The sequence below is a fragment of the Dromiciops gliroides genome, chromosome 2, assembly GCF_019393635.1.
Source record: "Dromiciops gliroides isolate mDroGli1 chromosome 2, mDroGli1.pri, whole genome shotgun sequence".
Taxonomy (NCBI): domain Eukaryota; kingdom Metazoa; phylum Chordata; class Mammalia; order Microbiotheria; family Microbiotheriidae; genus Dromiciops; species Dromiciops gliroides.
Window position 1 is genome coordinate 124440536 of NC_057862.1, and position 21291 is coordinate 124461826.

Below are 21291 nucleotides of genomic sequence, written 5' to 3' on the forward strand. Positions count from 1 at the left end.
TTTCTACTTTGGTTTTTTTGTTTTGTTTTGTTTTGTTTTTGAGGTTTTTTTTTCCTTGTGTTCTGATTCTTCTTTCACAACATGACTAATGCAGAAATATGTTTAATGTGATTGTACATATAAACCTATATCGGATTGCTTTCTGTCTTGGGGAGGGGAGAGGGAAGGGAGGAGGGAGAAAAATTTGAAACTAAAAATCTTATGAAAACAAATGTTGAAAACTATCTTTATATGTAACTGGAAAATAATAAAAACACTTTAATGATTTAATAAAAAATAAATTTAAAAATTAAGTTATGCAGACCCAGGTCATTTGCCAAAGGGCCATCTTACAAGCAAGGTCATAAAGAGTAAAATGGAAAATTTTCTACCTTTACACCCTCCCACAAAAACAAAAACAACAACAATAGTAACAAACATAAGGTAAAGATTTTGAAAAAGGAAGCAAAATAAAACCATCAAGGTCCCTGACAAACAATTAAAATAACAACTCAATTGACAACTCAAAATCTGGGATCAGAAAGAACACTAGAACAATATAAAAGAGCAGAGATTAAATAATGACACTGTGAAGTCTCTTTCCACTTAGATTTCATGCTTTGTGTTGACCTATACTTCCAAACATCCTTGATATGGACTTCCTATAGAAGTGAATAAGCAAGCATGCCCAAGGGAGCTAAAGATAGCCACATCTCATTTCTTACCTTTGTGTCTTAGACTCCTTACATTCCTTTAATACTTCATTACTTATTAAATTCCTTTAAGACTTGGCTCAAGTGCCACCATCTATGGGAAGCTTTTGTTGATCTCTCTAGCCTTTAGAACACTTTCCTTCACCAAATTATTTTATATTTAGTTATGTGTTTTCACATAAAATTGTCCTTGAGGACAATACCTGTTTTTTTTTATCCTTAGCACCTAGCATAGTGCCTTTAATATCTTTGGCCATTTATATATATATATATATATATATATGTGTGTGTGTGTGTGTGTGTGTGTGTGTGTTGAACTGAATTTTTGAAATATCTATTGATATAGTGTATTAGCTCTTCTTTTTTTGTAATAGCATCTATGATTTTTTCCCCAAACATTTGTTGCTTTTCTCTCTCTGATTCCTTGAGAATCAATAACCCAATGCTCTCAAAATTGTCATAAACCTCTTCAATATAGAGTTGATTTAGTTTAGTTGCTCTTCCTATTTCCATTTTTCCTCTTACTATTTTAACGTCCTCAAACAGCACACCCTTCATCTTTAACTGTCATTGAGATGATATTTCTTTTTTTCCTCTCAACTACTTTTTCTTATCTTACGATACAATATAGCTCATGATGTTCTATCATCTTATTCCATAATATTTACATTTTTATTATGAACTTGACAAATTCAATAAATATTCTGATGCAAAAAATAGAGATGATTATATATGCAACTATGAAATTCTATTAGATATTTTTGTTTTTGAAAGTATGTTTTAAATCTAATTCAATATTAGCATGTTTGGTTTGACTTTGTCCATTCTTCAATTACTTTTCTCTCTCATCTTTGTATTTCTTAAATGTTTCATTGACTCTTTTCTTTCCCATCCATAAGATGTTACAGACAAGTTTATAGTTTCAAATAGCATTGCCTAGGCTGTTAAAGCTCTTCATCTGGTAAATAGATGGTTTGTTGGTCAACACAATTTCTGTGGTCTTTTGTTCTCCTCATTATGATGTTTGACTTATATCAGCTAAACATCCTTTAGTAACTGAGAATAGAATATAATAATGCCTATTCTTTTATCTATGACCCATTTTTTAGTATCAACAGCTTGTTTAAATAGGTCAGGTTGGAATCCCCTCAATCACATCATATGGTTTTGTTTTTATCCTGTGTTCTATGTAATATCGACTTTGAGTTTAGTTCGGAAAAGTTGATTTGACCGTATACAGTTAATGTGACAATGACTTAAACATCAATGTCTAGTTGTTATACATGCTTTTGGATATAATCAATTTATTTTTATGAAGTTATTGATACTCTCCATGTCCAATGCCTGCCCTTATTGAATAATAATAATAATAACATTTCTATATTGCCTAATATGCACCAAGAAGTACACATATTTTATAATTATTTTCTCATTTGGTCCTCACAACAACCCTAAGAGGTATGTGGTTATTATCCTCTTCTTACAGATGAGGAAATGGAGGCAAAGAGAGGCTTAATTGACTTGCCTATAATCACATTATTATTCCTGACTTCAAGCCCAGTGTTCTATCTATTGCACCATCTATAGTGAAAATATCAAGATTAGTATGGAATCATTTTTCAATAATGTTACATTTGTTGGTAATTATATAAAGATCTAAGATTTAGACTATGACAAGCAAAATCAATGTTTGTAGACCTTCTATAAACTATGATTCTTGATAAACACTGTCCCCCTTCCTACCATTCATTATACCTTCATCTCCAAAGATATAGAGGACTTAGTCATTTTGTATTTTATTTTATTTTGTGGGTTGACATGGCAAACTTACTGGTTAATGATGGATGTTCCTCTGAATGATTAGCTAGTATCATTCTCAAAAATCATAAATTATTTATTCCTACAATTTTGGTCCCCCTCTTTCTAGCATATTAGTAATGGCCAGAATTTACAATGTTGTTGTTGGTCCTTCATTCTCAAAGAGGACCAATAATATCATAAGGATGATATCTTGACTTGCTAGTGAATTGGATTAAACTGAGGCAGAGCTGAGTCAACTCATCAACCTAACTTTCTTCTCCAGAGTCCAGAGTAGAGAAAAAGTCAAGATGATTGGTGACAGTTCCTGCCCTTAAGAAGCTCACAATTTAATAGGGTCCTTTATACAATCCAATATCACAACCTTTGAGAGTACTATTATCTATGGTCCATGATGAGGCATGCCCTGCAGCTGGGCTCCTCTTGTCATTGGTGAGTTCATTTCTAGAACCTCTATTCAAGGAAGTGCTGTGACCAACCATAGGTCCTTATTAGGACTAGGTCTAGTTCTCTTCATGACTTTCTGGATTTTTTTCATTTTACCCACCTCCAATTTTTCCCTGCTCCCCTAACCCTCACCATAGAACTTTCTAGAGAAATAAGAGGTTAAGTCACTTGCCTAGAATCAGAGAGCCTATATATTTTAGAATATATTTGATCTTTTTGCATTCCAGACCTGCTGGTTTGATATTGGGTTACATTAAGAAAGTTATTGTATCCAGAGCATGTGAGGACCAGATCTTTCTGTCTTCTGCTCCAGTGTTTTGCAGTAGCAAGAATCTAGTTCTTAACCCATGGGTAACTGACAAGCATTATGTTAATTCTGCCAGGGTGAACAGGCTAAGCAGTCATCTACTGTCTTTTCACTGCCCCTCCACCCTCTTAGAGCAGAAATAGTACAATATTCCCATTAATATTGGTCTTGTTTATACAACAATACCTGGAACGAGGGCCAACCTTTGTAAAGGCTTGAGGTAAGAGATAGAATAATAACTTCTGGCAGGAGGGAGTAGGCTAGTTTGGCAGAGAACATAGTATTTGAAAGGTTGGGGTATGAACTAAGGTTGGAATTGTAGGCTGGAGCTACATTATAAATGGCTTTCAATGACAAGCTGAACAATGTGTTTTTTAGCTTAGAGACAGTATGGTATATTCTTTTTTTTTTTTAAGGCAATGGGGGTTAAGTGACTTGCCTAGAGTCACACAGCTAGTAAGTGTCAAGTGTCTGAGGCTGTATTTGAACTCAGGTACTCCTGAATCCAGGGCCGGTGCTTTAATCACTGCGCCATCTAGCTGCCCCCAGTATGGTATATTCTTGAGCAAGGTAAGTGACATGACTGATTGTGTGTTGTGACTGGGTGAGAGTGAAGAAACTAACCAATTCTAGAGATGTGGAGACCTAATTGACAATACCTAGAAACTGATTTGGATGTGGAGGGTGAAGGGAAGAGAGGAATCAAGGATGATTCTATGGTTACAGCCTGAGCGATCCACTGGCACCCATATAATTTCAAAGATCAAAGGCAAATCCTTTAGAATTTAGAGTAGGTCCCTGGGGCAAGATTTGTCAGAAGTTATAGATAAGAGTCACACAAGGTACCAACACATAGGTTGCGATTTGCACAGCTAAAAAGAGTAACTATTTAAATGGCATCAGAGAATCTGTCATGCTAATGACTGTCATTCAATAAATATTAATTAAGCACCTATTAAGTGCCAGGTACTGTGCTAAGTGCTTTTAACTCATTTAAAAACCAATTCAAGTACCATCTTGTACAAATAACCTTCCTTGGAAGCCTGAACCAGAAACAGTCTCACCTAGCACTATGTTCTGTAGGTCTTTTATTTTGCATTATACCTATCTGTGTTGGTGTTTTATCCTTCACTAGCTTATAAAATCCCTAATGGAAGGGATTGAGCTTTATTTAGTTTTATTTTTTTCTATCACAGTGGCTAGTATTTGGCTATGCATTTAGTAAGTGCTTATTTAATGTTCATTTATTATCTATACAAGGAAAGCAAATAACAATAATAACTGATAATTTTAAGATATACAAAGAACCTTATGTACATTATCTCAGATAGAATCAGTGTACCTAGATGAGATAGAGATAACTAGAGTATGTGGAAATGACTGGATAGATGTTAACTGCTTATATAACTCCAAAATATTGTCATCTTTCCTAGAGTTTAATGTACATTAAGCTTTCTCTCTTCTTCCTCTATTTCCTCAGATCCTCTTCCTTCAAATTTGAATGGAATGAGTGACTTACCATAATAATGAACTCACCTGCATATAAATAATTTGAGCAGAGGATAAATGAGAACTACAACCAATAAGACAATTGACAATCATTCAACAAAGTTTTATTAAATGTCTATTGTCACAGCAATATGCTAGCTTCTGTGAGAATTTTTTTTTTAAATTTTGGATAAGGCACAAATGACTTGTAAGGGAGATTGCAGTCTTGATCCATCCTTTGGGTAGGAAATTGAACTTAAATTACTTCTATGGTACTTTCTAACTCTGTTTCTGATTGAAGTTTTAGCATACTTCTTAAAATCAGTTGATAGAAGATATCTAATTATGACCATGCTGTATATCCTATCTGGTTGTATATCATGAATATCTTGTCATCCATCTTCCTCCTCTTCTCCCTCCTTTAAAAAATACATGACTGCATCCTAAAGTTTCTGGAGTTCAAGGAAATGATCCTTTATCATCTCATAAACCAGTATTGGGGCTGGTATTGAAATTATTTTCATGAAGGAAAAGAATGGCTTTGCTGTAAATAATTTTAATAATCTATGTCTTGTTGAAGATATGAGATGTCTCATTTCCTTTTCTCATAATTCATTCTTTCTTTTTTTAATTTTACTTTTCTTTTTCATTTAAAAATTTCATTTTGGGGGCAGCTAGGTGGCCCAGTGTATAAAGCATCGGCCTTGGATTTTGGAGTACCTGAGTTCAAATCAGGCCTCAGACACTTGACACATACTAGCTGTGTGACCCTGGGCAAGTCACTTAACCCCTATTGCCCCGCAAAAAAAAAAAAATAAAAATTCATTGTCTCTCTGTCCTTGTCTCCTATCTACCTCCAAAATTTCCCCTTCTTGTTTTGGGGACAGTAATTAAATCAGTATTATTGTACTACAATTTTTCCTACAAAGAACATTGCAAATGATTATCTTACTGGTCATTTTAGTCCCTCTGACTTCCCAGGCATTATATTCTGTTTCCACTATTTCAATTTATGTGTTGTTTCCATAAATTAAAATGTAAATGTCTTGTGGGCAAGTTCTTTCAATGTTTGTACCTGCATCTTTACACTTAACTCTGTTTCTGTCACATAGTAAGCACTAAATAAATGATTTTTCATGCATTTTATGTATAAATAGTTCAAGGTAAACAAGTTTCATATTTTCTTGTTTCTCCAAAGGCAACAAAGAACTAGAAGGGAGCTAGTGTGTGTGGTGGGGTGTTGTTGTTACTGGGGGTGGTGGGGGAGGGGAGAGGAATAAAAACTTGACAATTGGATTCATTTATCAGAGTTTAGTGAACACCATGACCAACTGGAGACAATGTTGTTACAAAAAGGGGGAATATAAATGTGTATGAATTTGGTGGAGCAAGATTTCTTTTACATCTCACCCATTAGTTTTGATTCCTGATGTCCAGCAGAAGTGTAATCTTACAAATCAGTCTTTAGATACCATTTTCTAAGGTGCTAAAGGAGTCAGGATAGTGGGTACAAAAGGTCAAGGTCCTTGATCTCTGATTCTTCGGGCCAAATGAAGTCAAAGAAGAGGGAAGCAGTATTTATGAAGACTATAGTCATCCTTCCAGTCACCCAGGTTCCTAACTTTGGAGTCATCCTTGACTCTTTTGACTCCCTCAACTTTCCTCATATCCACTTTCCAAATCCTGTTTGTTCTAGCTCTATTTCATCTTTCACATGCCCCCTCCCCTTTTCTCTACTCACTAGATTACCACTTTAATTCAGACCCTCATCACTTCTTGCATAGATTATAATAGTAGCATTAGACTGGATTCCCCTGTTTTTCAAATCATTCTCCACACACATTATATTCCTAAGAGATGAGCCTGGGGATGTTATTTCTTTTTTTCTCATAAACACTCACTAGCTCCCATTTACTTGTAGGATTAAAAATTCAAAAGCCTTTCATGGCTCTAACCTATCTTTCCATTCTTTTTCATATTATCATCTTAACACACTCTGTTTTTTCAAACCAATTTGTTAATTCTCTTGCACACTGGCATCCTAGTCTTTACTGAAGCTGTCCCTTCATGTCTGGAACAAACTTTTTAAAATCTTCACTGTTACCAATTTTCAGATACCACTTCTTACATCTACACTGGACTAATTAGTGTTTTCTCCCTCTCCCAATCATTCTGCTTTTATCCCTCTGTTCATGTTACAATTTCTAATAGTATTTAAGATCCTTGAGAGCAGGGCATATTTCCCCCTCTTTTTTCTTCCCATCATGGAGGACAATGGTTGTCATATTGTAGGTGATTAATGAATCCTTGTTGCATTGGCCCAAAATGACATTCTGCCAAAGGTATCAGCATGGTTGCCACTAGTTGGTTTGGGCATTTCACTGGAAAATTCTGAAGTGACAATTTTTTCCTAGCGATGAAAGTTGTTTTTTGTTTGTTTTTTTTTTGGATAGCTGTTTACAAATTTTGAAAAGCTTCTGTTTAAATGTTGTTTGAAAATATTATTTTCTGACCCCATTATATCTCTCATGTCTGCTCCAGCCAGAATGGCTTCATACTCAGTGCCCTCACATCACTCTGAAGTTTCATTGAATCACAAAATTTTAGAGCCTGAAGGGAACTTAGAGGTCATTTGCTCCAAACCTTTCATTTTATAGATCAGATAACTTGGGCCTGAAAAGGCTAAGCAACTTGCTTAAGGTCATAACAAAAAAATAAGTGGAAGTGACAGGATTCATACAATCTTAGATTTAGAGTTGGAAATGATCTTAAGGATCTTATACTGCAACATTTTCTTTTTACAGATATGAAGATTGAGGTATAGAAATTTGTTCAAGGATAGAGTGAGTAAATAGCAGACAAGATTCCCAGTCTGGTCTTGTGATGTTATGTGGGAGTCTTCCCTCCATACCACACTGCATCTGGGATCAGGTGAATACAACTCTACCGTTCTTCCTATTACACGATGGTGTATTTTACCTCCTTACATATTTTCACATGTAATTTCTCCCAGCACAGAAAATCTTTTTTCCTCCTCTGCCCCTTGAAATTCTACTGATCTGTGCATGATATTGACCATGTTATTATGATTCCCACCAATACCCAGTTAGAATCAGAATAAGGAGATACCCTCAATTTTGGTGGTGCATTCAGAGTTTAACTAAGTGGAAACAGGAAAATGAAATTATAAAGATAGAGAGATAAAGGCCAAAATACATAGCCCTAAGAACCATAGCACCATTCTTATTTTAATGACTCTTTTGAGAAAGTCCATGGTATGACCTGGAATCCAGATGGTGAGATGGATAGAAGTTGTTTTGGGGAGAGGGTCATTACTTTTCTGATATGAAAGGAACCTCATTTCCTTGCACACTGATGCCCAGTTTGATTTTACTTTCATTGGGAATGGGAAAGCATTGGAAACCATATTCAGCTTTCTTCATATAAGCTTAAATGCTACTATATTCATGTTAATAATAAAAATGGGAATTATAGATTGATACCAGTGAATTCATTCTCCTAGAGTACCCTAGGATCTATAAAACCATCCTGTAAGATCCAGCTCCAATCTTATTTCTTTTAGATGTTTTCAAACCCAACACTGGGATACCCATGCCATTCTCCCTCTCAATACCTAGTAGTGTATTGTTATAGGAAGTCATTCAAGTATGCTACTTAGGTCTACTACACATTTTTGTTTAACTTAAGTAGGCTTTCACTGATACACATCAACCCTTTTATTCTTTCCTCTTTGTCTAGTATACTCCTTGAACTGGCTATTCTAAATCTTTTATATTTTCCTCAAGTCTTCTTAAATTCCCCTTGTTCTCAATCTATCTACCAGGAAACTTGATCCTACCTGGCCCTATTCCCATCTGCTCTTGCACTGACCCCACTTCTCTCCATATGAAGCATTCAACCTCATGACCAGACATCCAGAAACAACATCTGTCCTCCTCCAAGTAGAAATTGGTCCACTCAAATTTGATATTTTTTTTTCCTGTGGCTGAGCCATCCTGATTGGTGAGTAAAAAATCATTTACTTAATTATATTTAATTAGCTCCATACCATATCTAACACCCCATCCAGCCATCTACCAGGAAATGAGGATCTACTTGGGTATCTTGTCATCTGGGCTAGTGCTGTACCAATACTGTCCTTTACCTTTCTATGTCTTGATATAGAATCAATATTCAAATCAATACTACTATTGATACCGAGAAGGCAGAGAGGGGAGATGGTCTATGGAAATTATAGACTATATAGTTTCACTTTTTAGTAGTGTGTATATACACATACATACATACATACATACATACATACATACACACACATATATACATATATATATATATAAATATATAAATACACACACAAATACACTCTGTATATACACACAAAAGATAGTTTCTCTTTAAAGGATGCTTAAATTATCACTCAAATTTGTCCCATTTATTCTGAATAAGGAATAAGAGGGAATTGTCTCAGTGGCCCTCCTCCTTGATTCCAGCCATTTCTGTAAATACCTGAATCCAATAACATGCCAGCATTCTATACACCTAAAGCCTTGAATTTTGTCACAGACTGATCAGTACCCTTTAATTATTGCTCTTGTCTATGACAGTACTCTAGAGAGGCCCAACAGAAGGCTAAGCTAGCTCATGGGAAATGTAGGCCCTGAGGAGGGATGATGTTAATTAATTCAAGATTGGCACATATTCATAGCTTCTTTGTTGCCAGTTGTCATCCAGATAATTGATTTGCCTGACCATTGGTGGGTTGAATGCCAATGTGAAATTGCTGCCCAATCAACACTTGCCTTGTAGGACAAAGGGATTAACAAAAGGTGATTGAACTCTTTCTGAAATATTTCCCCACAGGTTTAGAAATTACATGTATGCTGCTGTCAAGCGGTATATCATTTGGCTTGCATTTGTTAGGCCATTTTCATGATCAGACTAGATTAACTACTTAAAAGGTGGGAAGAGAAAAAGCATTCAGTAAATGTCTACACTGTCCCTGCCCAAGGGGTAGGTGTTCTTGTTCTTGTTATTATTATTATCCACATTTTGCATATGAGGACACTGAGACAGACACTCATAGCTATGTGATGCTGGGCAAGTCACTTAACTTTTATAAGGCTAGACTTGAACTCAGGTCTTCATAATGGCAGGGCCAGCATTATCTACTACTTCACTTAGAGACCCTTAATCATGTGTGAGTTTCTGGTCCTTCTGGGACCTACATTTTCTTAATTGTAAAGTGAAAGGGTTGGACGAGATTATCTCTCATATTTTTTTCTAACTCCCAAATCCCATAATTCAATGTTGAATTTTCAAGATCTATTTTGTCTATTCTAATGATTAATTGGGTTTGTCATATCAAGATAGAAAAAAATCTTTCAAGATCCATTACATTTGATTTTTATTTTAATTTTTGGCCACTAGGACAGAGTAACAACCCATGCTTCTCCTAATCTGGACAGGTTGAGATCTAGCTAGGATGTTTATGAGATGGTAATTGTATAAAAATCCCCAAAGTATCACAAAATAAATTCTTTTTTATTTGAAACAGCTCAGATGGCTTTCTCAATTTTATCTCATTAATCCTCATGTAATGATTGGAATGACGCCACCTGCTGGAGACTTACTGTAGAAAAGCTCCACCATGAGGTAAAGGTCTTTGAAGGCAAGACCATGTGTCTTTTCTTTGGGGTCAGGAAGTGATGTTTGCTTGTGGGAGGAAGAAGGAGGAGCCCGGTGCTCTGACTCACTCTTTTCGTGTGGACTCTGGCTGAGAGCAGAGCTAGGAATGCTCTCTCCCTTTAATAGATAGATGAATCTAGGCCTTTCTTTCTCTCTTTACCAAATTCTTATTCTCCTTAATAAATGCTTAAAAGTCTAACTCTTGATAAAGCTTATAATTTATTGGTGATCCACTTATTAGATATTTTAGATAGACTAGCTAGAATTTTACCCTTATACACTCATAATATGTATGGTGAGGAAGATGGGCATGTTAATAATTTGCTTATATTTTGCACTGAGAAATTGGCTCATCAGAGATCATGCAAATAGGGGATGGAGTAGAAAAAGAAATATAAGTATCATGGAGATCAAATCAGTGTTTCCTAAACCATTTTGGTCATATACATTTGGAGGGGGGAAGACAGGTCTTTAAATATATTGATAGATCTCATAATTATTGTTCTGGAAATCCAGATTTATGGAATAATCTCAAGATAAAGGTGGGATCAGGAAAAGAGTTAACAAGAAAGAGGAAATTCAGTATATTTCTGCGATAAAATTTGCTATATACAATATCCTATTGATACATTATTCCATATTTACCACTTTAGAAGGAAAAGTACTGGTAGTTTTATATCATAAAACTTTTATTTACATTGCATGGTACCTCAGGGTTACAGGAAAAAATTTTGAAAAAGCTACAGTGAAGCTTACAGTCATTAATTCAGTTGATGAAAACTGATGAATAGTACATAGGAAAAGAATATCTCCATAATGTAGATAATTTTTCGTGTATACAAGATATAGCTGTCATGTTGACATTTTGTGCAATAGCATTTCTATGCCTAGGTCTAAATGATGTGACCAATTTAGTGCTTTTTTGATCATTTAATTATATAGTAATTCATAGGATTGTCAGTGTGTCATTCTGATTGAATTGAAACAATGGTTATAAATCCCTCATGATCTTTGCTGTGGTCTGGTTTATTCTGTTTTCAACATATTACCTCTTTTTTTTAAAAACAACTCATCTCCAAATAGATATCATTGGGATTTGTTTTTTAATTCAGTTTTAGCTTATTTCCTTTGTGATCTCAATTCTAACCCATTAGCCAAAAGTCTTTTACCTCCAGGACATGAGGGACTCTAGTTCACTGGTTGAAAGAAGAGGAAACAGCCTGAGTTTATTTCAAGGACAAAAAAAATCAGTCCTTTAACTGAATTTTAATCACTTTTTTATGCTTGGGCAGTTTAAAGAAAATTCATGATTGCCTAATTTTTCACCTTTTCCACTGATTTCCTTAGAAGTGTAATTCCAAAATTAATGAAATAAAATAACTGTTGTATTAAGAATTAGATAGCTCAGCAGAGAGATCTCTTTCAACTCTGCCAATAAAGGTTCCAATCCCATTTTGGCCAGAACTCAAGGATGCTTCTAGAGAGATAAGCAGCCCTCAGTGGATCAAACCTCAAGGATACCAGGCCCAAACTCCACTGTGGCCTATCATGTTCTCGGTTTGATCCTATTCCAGAAGCTCTAGGTTCTACATATCTTATAGGTTTTGAGTTGAAACCCCTAACCTTTCCTACAATTTTTTTTACAAGCTTACTTCAAAGGACATCTGGAAAATCAGAACAATGCACATTTGGATTCTGTGATGGGGACTGATCAACTATGTTTGCACTGAGCTAGATTTGCTTCAGAGGTGAAATGATTAAAGCATTAACCATAGCTGTATCTATCCACCTTGCCCTTTGCCGTCAAAAGCAATTAATGTGGATTATATATATTTGTAAGAAGAATATCTTTCATTTCAAACCTTGGAGCATCTCCAGAGAGGATTAGATGGAAAATGAATGGTCTCATTTGCATAAATTAGGGAAAATGTGAATAATAATTTGTATTTGGGATAACTTGCACAGACTTCCAGGATATTGATACTGGATGCCTCATTCAAGTGTGAATAATCAGCAGGCATGAGTGCCCAACAATAGGCTTAGTAACAGGGGGGAAAACAAAATTTCTTGCCAAGTCACTAGGTTTTGTTTTGAAGGGAAAAATAAAGGTTATGGCTTTCAGATGAAAAGAACATCACTTTCTTAAGAATGGCAAAGAGGGCAACTTAGGTGTTGTTTTTCTTTTTTTCTCTATCTCTACTTACTTGGGGTTTCAACTCTTTTAGCCATTTTTGTTCTTTTCTTTTCCATCCAAGGACCATTCTCTTTCACAAAGGAAAACTGAAGCAAAGAGCTGATCAGCTTCACCTTCTCTCTGATGTCCTTTATTATCAGCTCATTCACCCTTAACATGTAACCTATCTATTCTTTGATTCACTCCTTTCCCTAATATAATTACCAAATAAAAAGAAAAGAAAAAATATATACTTTTTTGCTGCCTTAAGCATTCATCATTGGCCTCAGCTCAGGCTTGGCTCTTTCTTCATTTTGACACCCTTGATACTATTAAAAAAATAGATTCTTATTTTTATATCATCAAAATTTTCCCTAGTATCCCTTACTTTAATCCTTCCCAGTGTATTTTACCCATGGACCACCCCACTCCACAAAGCAATGGGGTGGGTATGTCTTCTCATATTTCTTTTTTTGAGTCATACTTATTCTTTTACAATTTGTAACATTCACTTTTGATTGTATTGTGGTTATTATCCTCATTTATATTTTGTAGTCATTGTGTATATTGTCTTCTTGGCTTTGCTTACTTCACTTTTCGTCAATTCATGTAGATCTTTCTATGCCACTCTGTATTTATCATATTTGTGATTTTTTCAGCATAGTAATGTTCCATTATATTCATGTACCACATTTCCTTTAGCCTTTCTGAAATCAAGAGCATCTACTTTGTTTCTAGTCCATTTCCATCATAAAATGTGCTACTATAAATATTTGGGGGTATGTGAGGACTTCTTTTTATCAATAATCTCCTTAAGGAATCAGCCTAGTAATGTAATCTCTGGATCAAAGGAAATGGACAAAATAGTCACTTTATACAATTCCAAATTGCTTTCCAAATGACTGTACTGGTTCAGAGCTCCACCAACTATGTACTAGTGCAACTGTTTGCTCCTGAGTACCACCAACATCAACTATTCCCATCTTTTGTCATCCTTGACAATTTTCATACAGTAAGGTAAAACCTGACTGTTGTTTTAATTTGCATTTCTCTTATTATTAGTGACTTGGGGCATTCTTTCTTACAGACAATTCCTTTTTTTTTGAGAACTCTTTGTTCATATCCCTTTACTGTGATCAATTGAGGAATATAGGAGGACATAATAGCTTTTTAAAAATCACTTGAGATTATTATATTGATTTTTATATATTTGCTTTTAATACAATTATATTGATTTGTTTTTATAATGTTGGACCGCCTTGCATTCCTCAAGTAAATATGACTTGGTCATTATGAATAATTTCTTGGGTGAATTATTGTAGTCTTTTTACTGGATTATATTTAATATTTTTAAACAATATGCATTGATGGTACTGGTTTGTAGTTGTCATTCCCTGGTTTACCTTTCCATGGCTTAGGTATTAGAACTATACATTTCTCACAAAAAGAGTCTGCTTTCTTTCTCAGATTTTTTTTGGGAGGCAATGAAGGTTAAGTGACTTGCCCAGGGTCACACAGCTAATACGTGTCAAGTGTCTGAGGCTAGATTTGAACCCAGGTCCTCCTGAATTCAAGGCTATTGCTTTTATCCACTGTGCCACCTGGCTGCCCCTGCACCTATCTCTCTGAGACTTTTAAAGAATGATTTATATAATATTAGTTTTAAATATTCTTTAAAAATTTGATAAAATTCACCTGTGAATCCATTAGGACCAGGAATTATTCTCCGCCTACCCCACCCCCAGTCCTCACTGAAAGTAACTTTAGAGTTTGTTTATACTACCTTTTTCTTAGCTTATATTATTTAACATCTCCACATAGACTTCTGTTAGCTTGGGTATCTTATATTTTTTAAATGTATTCCTCAATTTCTTTTCTGTTTTCAGTTTTGTTAGCATACAACTCTGAAGAGTAGATGCTGACAATTCTATTCCTTCTAGCTTGGTTGGATTTCACATTGTTTATTTTTTATTTGATTTGCATCTCTTTTTGAATCAGAATAGCTAAAAGGGTTTAAATTTTGTTAATCTTTTCAAAGAACCAGCTTTTTTAAAAAAAGCTTTTAAAATCATTTCTGTAGTTTCTTTCAGTGTTTAGTTTAGCTATTTTCCCTCTAATTTTAAATGTCTCTTCTTATAATAGCATATAAAAATATAATATTATTAAAGGTCTATAGCACAATTTTTTCTTCATGTTCTATTATATGCCTCTTATTCTAGCTTCTATCTCAATTTTTAAAAACATAATCTAAATCAATGGCAAATTCCTGTGTATCTACATTTGTCCCTTTAGATACTTTTACTTTTCTCCTTATCCTAATTGTTTCTCTGTGTGTCTTAAGAATGTTTTTCTTGGAAGCTTCCTATCAGTCCAGGATTATTTCTCTGTTAAATTTTAGCCCATGGATTTCTGCTTATCCTCTCTCTGAATTTTTTAAAGCAACCTTTCTAAAACTTAGATAGCATGTCATACAATCTAGCATTCATTTTTCCTCTCCTTTATCACAATTCTGTGACAGAGTGGTCATCTCCCCTTACAAGCTTCCCTTCAATTTTACCCTCCAACAACCAATTCCACCCTTACATATATAGGGGACACTAAGCAGGACAGTTTAACTGGAACATAGAATGAGTAAAGGGGAGTAATGTGCAGTATCCCTGGATAAGGTAAGTTGGAGCCAAATTATGAAAGGATTAAATGCCAAATGGTAAAGTTTGCATTTCATCACAGAGGCAAAACAGAGGTACTGGAGCTCTTTGTTATGATCAGATCTATGATTTAGGAACATTAATTTAGCTGGAACTGTGTAGAAGATAGGATTTGAGAAATAGAAAATGAGAAGAACAAGTAGGAGATTGTTGTAATAGTCAGGAGAGTAGCAAGGAAAATCTTAAGTATCATGATGGTACTGATTGGACAGAAAAATGTGTGAGAAAAAGAAATGGAGGAATAGAATCAACAAAACTTGGTACCTGAAGGTACATAAGAGAGAATGATAAGATGAAAATTACTTCAAAATTGTGGAACCAGATAAATGGAAGGATGGTTATATCTTCAACAAAAATAGAACAGTTGGGAAGATTATGGGCATAAAATAGGGTTCTATCCTAGGCCCTTTTCTCTTCTCTCTCTACCTTCTTTCTGCCAGTGAAAAGGTAGAGAGAGAAGGGAAAATGGCCTAGGATAGAACCCTAGGACATATACATAAATTTCAGGCAGAACATAGATGATAATCCTATGAAAGACATTAAAAATGAGGTCAAATAATTGAATCATGACAGAGCAGTGTCAACAAAACTCATGGAGGACCAAATATTGAGAAGTTCAATAATGCCAAGTGCTGTAGAGTAATCAAAATGTCTAAGGGGCCATAGAATGATAAGAGATGAAAGAAATGTTGGATGTCATCTAGTTAAACTCTTTTCATTTTACAGACATGGAAACTAATATTGGGATGGGTGAAGTGAATTGCACAAAGCCACACAACTAATAAGTATCAGGACCAAGCTTTAAACACCAATTCAAAATTTCTACAAAACACTATGAGATATTAAAGTTTTCTGAACATAATCTATGATCATTTTTTAACAACTTATCCTCTTCCCAAATAGAAGATCCTGGGGGCAGCTAGGTGGTGCAGTAGATAAAGCACTCTCCCTGGATTCAGGAAGACCTGAGTTCAAATCCGGCCTCAGACACTTGAGACTTACTAGCTGTGCGACCCTGGGCAAGTCACTTAACCCTCATTGCCCCACCAAAAAACCTGAAAAAACAAAACAAAACAAAAAACGAAATAGAAGATCTTCAAGTGAATTATCTTTCCAGGGTGTTCCCTTCTTCCTAACCCCAAGAACCTTGTTTGATATATGGCTTCCCAAGTCAAAAAATTGTTTTAAAAAAGTGAAATAAATTGGGCACTGGATTTGGAATGAAAATGCCTAGATTGTTATAGTGGATCTCAGATGAAATGCCTTCCTCTAGGCTCTCGTGCCTACTTCACCACTGGCATGTTGGGTCCTCAGAAGAAAGGCTGTTCATATTTCAGGATTCTAGGGGTAATCCTGTAGGAAGCTATTATTCTAAAAGTAGCTCATAAAATCTCACCAGTGTATTTCCCCTTAACAGCCAGACAATTAACTCAGTTTTTGGAAAGGCATTTGCTCAAATGACCCAGCAAGAAACATCATTATAAAGAATTTCCTGAATAGCAAAGACATACTTTCTAATAAATCCACACAGAGTTCAAGGGAGAAGAGAGTGGGTACAAATTTAAAGTATACTGTTAGAAAGGTACCATCATACCAATGTATAGATAGAAGGTACAAGAGTTCAAGCCAACTCATATCTCTGGGACAGCTGGGCCTCAATGTCCTTTCTTCCTCTAAAGGATTCTCTGGTTCATGGAATAGTGGTAGTGATGGATGAGTGTCTCAGCTAGGCTGGCCCCTCACATACATATCTGCTAAGTAGCTGGCTAAGCTGGGTTTGGCCCTCATAAAGCATGGAGTCTTGACTGGATGGATGGGCCAATGTACTGCTAGGATGGGTCAAGCAGTCATTTGGCTGCTTTTGTCTTGGCAGCTGCTAGACAGTATTGGGAAAGCTGCTTTGCCACTAAGCAACTGCTCCCAGATTGGGCCAAGCAAGTTAGTTATGAGCACTTAGTATGCAGCATTTCTGATGGATATTTCTGTTTTTGGGTTTCTCCAGGCCTACTCTTCACTGGGCAGCTACAATCCTTTTTATACCTTCAGCGAGTCTCTTGGCTAGGGTGGTACATAGCTCTGTGATCTCATTACTTAGGGCAATGCATGTTTGGTTAGAATCAGAAAAATTTTCTTTGACTTCCTTAGAGCCTCAGCTCTAAGGCTGTTTGTCACCTCCTGGTAGGAGATGGGACAGAGTCTAGTAGTTGTCAGAATCAAATGAGATAATTGTAAAGTACTTAGCAAAACCCCTGAGACCTAGTAGGTACTATTTTAGGCTTATCATTATTATTATTGTCAATAATCATTTCTTGTGCAATAGTTCCTTCTTTCAATAGGACATACTCCCCCTTGTCTAGATTAATTAGTCCCAATTTATTAAGTCCTAGCTCCTATCCTTTGAAAATCTTATGTAAATTAGTGGTTTCAGACAAGACACCTACCTAGGCCATAGGTTCCTTGAAGGTAAGCTTATGATTTCACTGTCTTCTTCATAATCAAAATTGAGTCACCAAAGACTTAAATCCTTCCAAAGGTGTGTGGAATGTCTATTTTGGAACTGAAGGCTTTCTCATTTATATCTCTATGTCTATCTTTTTAGCTCTCCAGAACTAAAGCTTTTGCTAGATGTCTCACTAAGACATTCTCTCATATGTGGTAGGAGTAATTTTGGACTAAATTTGAAGTTGAATGAACTGCTTTAGAGTTTTGGATCTCTTTTCTATCTCTTCTGTGACATTGGGGAAATGTCTTCCCCTCTCTTAAAAATGACTTCCCCCCTCTCAATCTCTAATATCACTTCCAGCTCTAGATTCTATGAACTTATATTAGATGTAACTTCTTAGGGATAGTGGGGGTGGAAGAGGAGAGGATACGTTTGGGGATTTAAAAAGACACAAAAGAAAATCAGTCTATAATTTACCCAATGAAATACAAATGGGTGTTGAATTAGGTAGAGTCCACTAGAAGTGCTGCTTGGAACAGAACACTTGTGTTCTATGCTTTGGTTTTGGCATATGAGGTCATAGATTGTTGCCATTTAGACTGGAAGAATAGATGTAATCTGTACTAGAACTTTGTGGGTATAGAGAATAAAAGAGAAAGCTAGCAGAGACACTAATTAAAATAGAGGCATCATGAAAGATCAAACTCCAACTTGGGGGGGAGGAGCAGAGCCAAGATGGCAGAGTAAAAGCAGCAATTCAGCAAAGCTCTCCCAACAATTCCATCCAAACAATTTTAAAACAATACCTTAAGGGGCAGCTAGGTGGCACAGTGGATAGAGCACTGGCCCTAGAGTCAGGAGGACCTGAGTTCAAATCCGGCCTCAGATACTTAACACTTGCTGGCTGTGTGACCCTGGGCAAGTCACTTAATCCCAATTGCCTCACTTAAAAAACAAAACAAAACAAAACACAATACCTTAAATCAAATTCTGTAATGACAGAGCCAAGAGAATGTTAAGGTGAGACAGTTTTCCACATAACACAATTTAGCAGGTCAGCAGACACCCAATGTGAACTGGCCCAGAGCACACACAGCTCTAGCATCAGGAGTGGGACTTGTAGGTGATGACAGGCATCAGCAGCAGTTTCAGAAGCTCTCAGCCCAGAGATGGTAAAAGGGTTGGACAGCTGGTCAGAAAAAGCTTACAGGAGTGAGTACACTGGAGCTTTTGGTGAGGTGGAGGTGAAGGTGGAGGCTAGATGGAGTACTTTCAGGTGTTGGGCTGGGGGCTTAGGTATGTAAGTGGGCACGGAAGTATCTTTGGCTATGTGCTCCAGCTCTTCAGGGTAAATGATGTGAGGGTTGGCACCTCAGTGGGAGAAGACAAATATGAAAATAAATACTATGAAGACTAAAGTTTTTTTGGTCTACATCGATGGATTATCTACACCACTGAAATGAATGGCAAAAATACATTCTGGGATGTGTATGGAAGCATGATGTCCCCTGAAAGGCATTGTTGGCTCGACTTCATGACTGACGACCCTCCAATAACTGTCCCACTAACTTCCCATTAGTTCATTTGGAAGAACCACAAATTCAACCTGAGTGGTGCTCCTGAACTGTATGTTTCCTATTCTATTACCCAAAAGAAGATTCAGGAATGGGTCTCACCTTCAACACCTTACAAGTAGACCCAACTGAGAGTAAAGCTCCAATTTTGTTATCAGATATGGGGTGTCTTTGTAAATTGTACATGTGATGACTAAATCCTTTAAGAAAGTTGTATTGTGTCTTCAGAAAAAAAAGAAAGAAAAAGGTTACAGGAAACCCTTTACTGGCACTGGGTATAACTGAAGCTTATTAGTAAATGTTGCCCATATACAGTTCTGGGTCACAGTTTAAGGACAGGGAGGCCTGTGGTCAGTCACAAGGAATCAGGGGCCTTGATCACAGTTTCTTTTTTCTTTTTTTTTTTTTTTTAGTGAGGCAATTAGGGTTAAGTGACTTGCCCAGGGTCACACAGCTAGTAAGTGTTAAGTGTCTAAGGCCGGATTTGAACTCAGGTACTCCTGACTCCAGGGCCGGTGCTCTATCCACTGCGCCACCTAGCTGCCCCTTGATCACAGTTTCAAGGACAAGAGAAGGACTAGTGCTTGCAGGTACAAGGGAACAGGGAACCTTGTTATAGTTTCAGTGCCAAGATGAGCATTAGAACTTGTGGCTACAAAAGAACAGAGATTTTTCTGGGGTAAAGACAACAGTACAGACCAGAAGGGCAGTGACCACAATCTCTCCAGATTGCATCATCTTAGAAGCACCAAAAACTTGAAAACTCCAGAACTAATTCTGAAAACAGCAATTCAAAAAAAAAAAATCTGAGGTTTGGGATACTACCTCCCCAACACCAGGTAACCTGAATTAAAATTGAACATCTAATTCAAAGTCAAGAAATAGTCTGTGAAAATGAGCAAACAAGAAAAAGAGTTTGAGTCTAAGAAGCTCCAATGGTGGCAGGGAAGACTAAGACTCAAACTCAGAAGAAGAAAACAACATGAAAACAATTACAACTAAATCTTCAAAGTAAAAATATGAAATGGATATACACCCAACAGAAATTTCTGAAAAAGTTAAAGCAATAAAAGTGGTTGAGAAAAAAATGGGAAAATAATTTAGAGTGATATAAAAATATGAAAAGAAAATTAACAGCTTGGTAAAAGAGACACAAGAATATTGAGAAAAATAAGACCTTAAAAAACAGAATAGGTCTAATGGTGAAAAGAAGCATAACATTCTCTAAAGAAAAGAACTCTTCAAAAAGCAGAATTTGCCAAATGGAAAAAGATGTTTAAAAGCACTGGGGGGGGGGGGAGGAGAACCACAAAAATTCCATAAAAATTAAAATTGCTCAAATGGAGGTTAATTATGTCATGATACATCAAGAAACAAAGTCACAAGAATGAAAAAAGATTGAAATATATCATTGGAAAAATAATTGACCCAGAATATAGAATGAGGATAGATAATTTAAGAAATATTGAACTGCCTGAAAGTCATGATAAGTATATAAAATTCATAAGAACTTTATAATTATTATCATATATATAATTATCATTATTATTATGGTAGTTAGAAGGAGACTACATAAAGGGAAGGCATGGGTATGAGTTTACTATGTTGGGATGATTTCAAAAATCAAGAAAGGGGTGAGAAATAGGAATGCACAGGTAGACAGGGGAAAGGAAAGGAAGAATGGAGAAAATTACCTCACAAATAAGTTCATAAGGAAAAGCTTTTATCATGGAGAGGAAAGGAGGAGGTGGGAAACAATCCCCGAATCTCACACTCAGTAAAATTGGTTCAAAGATGAAACACACACATATACACAGACACACAAACTCAATTTGGTATGAAATACTCTTTCCCAATAAGGAAATAGGAGAGGAAAGGGATAAAAAATGGAGTGGGGAGAGATAAAAGGGTAGGTAGATTAAGGAAGGCAGTGGT

General features: G+C 35.9%; 1 pseudogene; it reads left to right on the plus strand.

The window, feature by feature from the left end:
• The first annotated feature begins 19043 nt into the window (after positions 1 to 19043).
• Positions 19044 to 19478, plus strand: LOC122737957 (annotated as a pseudogene).
• Positions 19479 to 21291: the final 1813 nt, after the last annotated feature.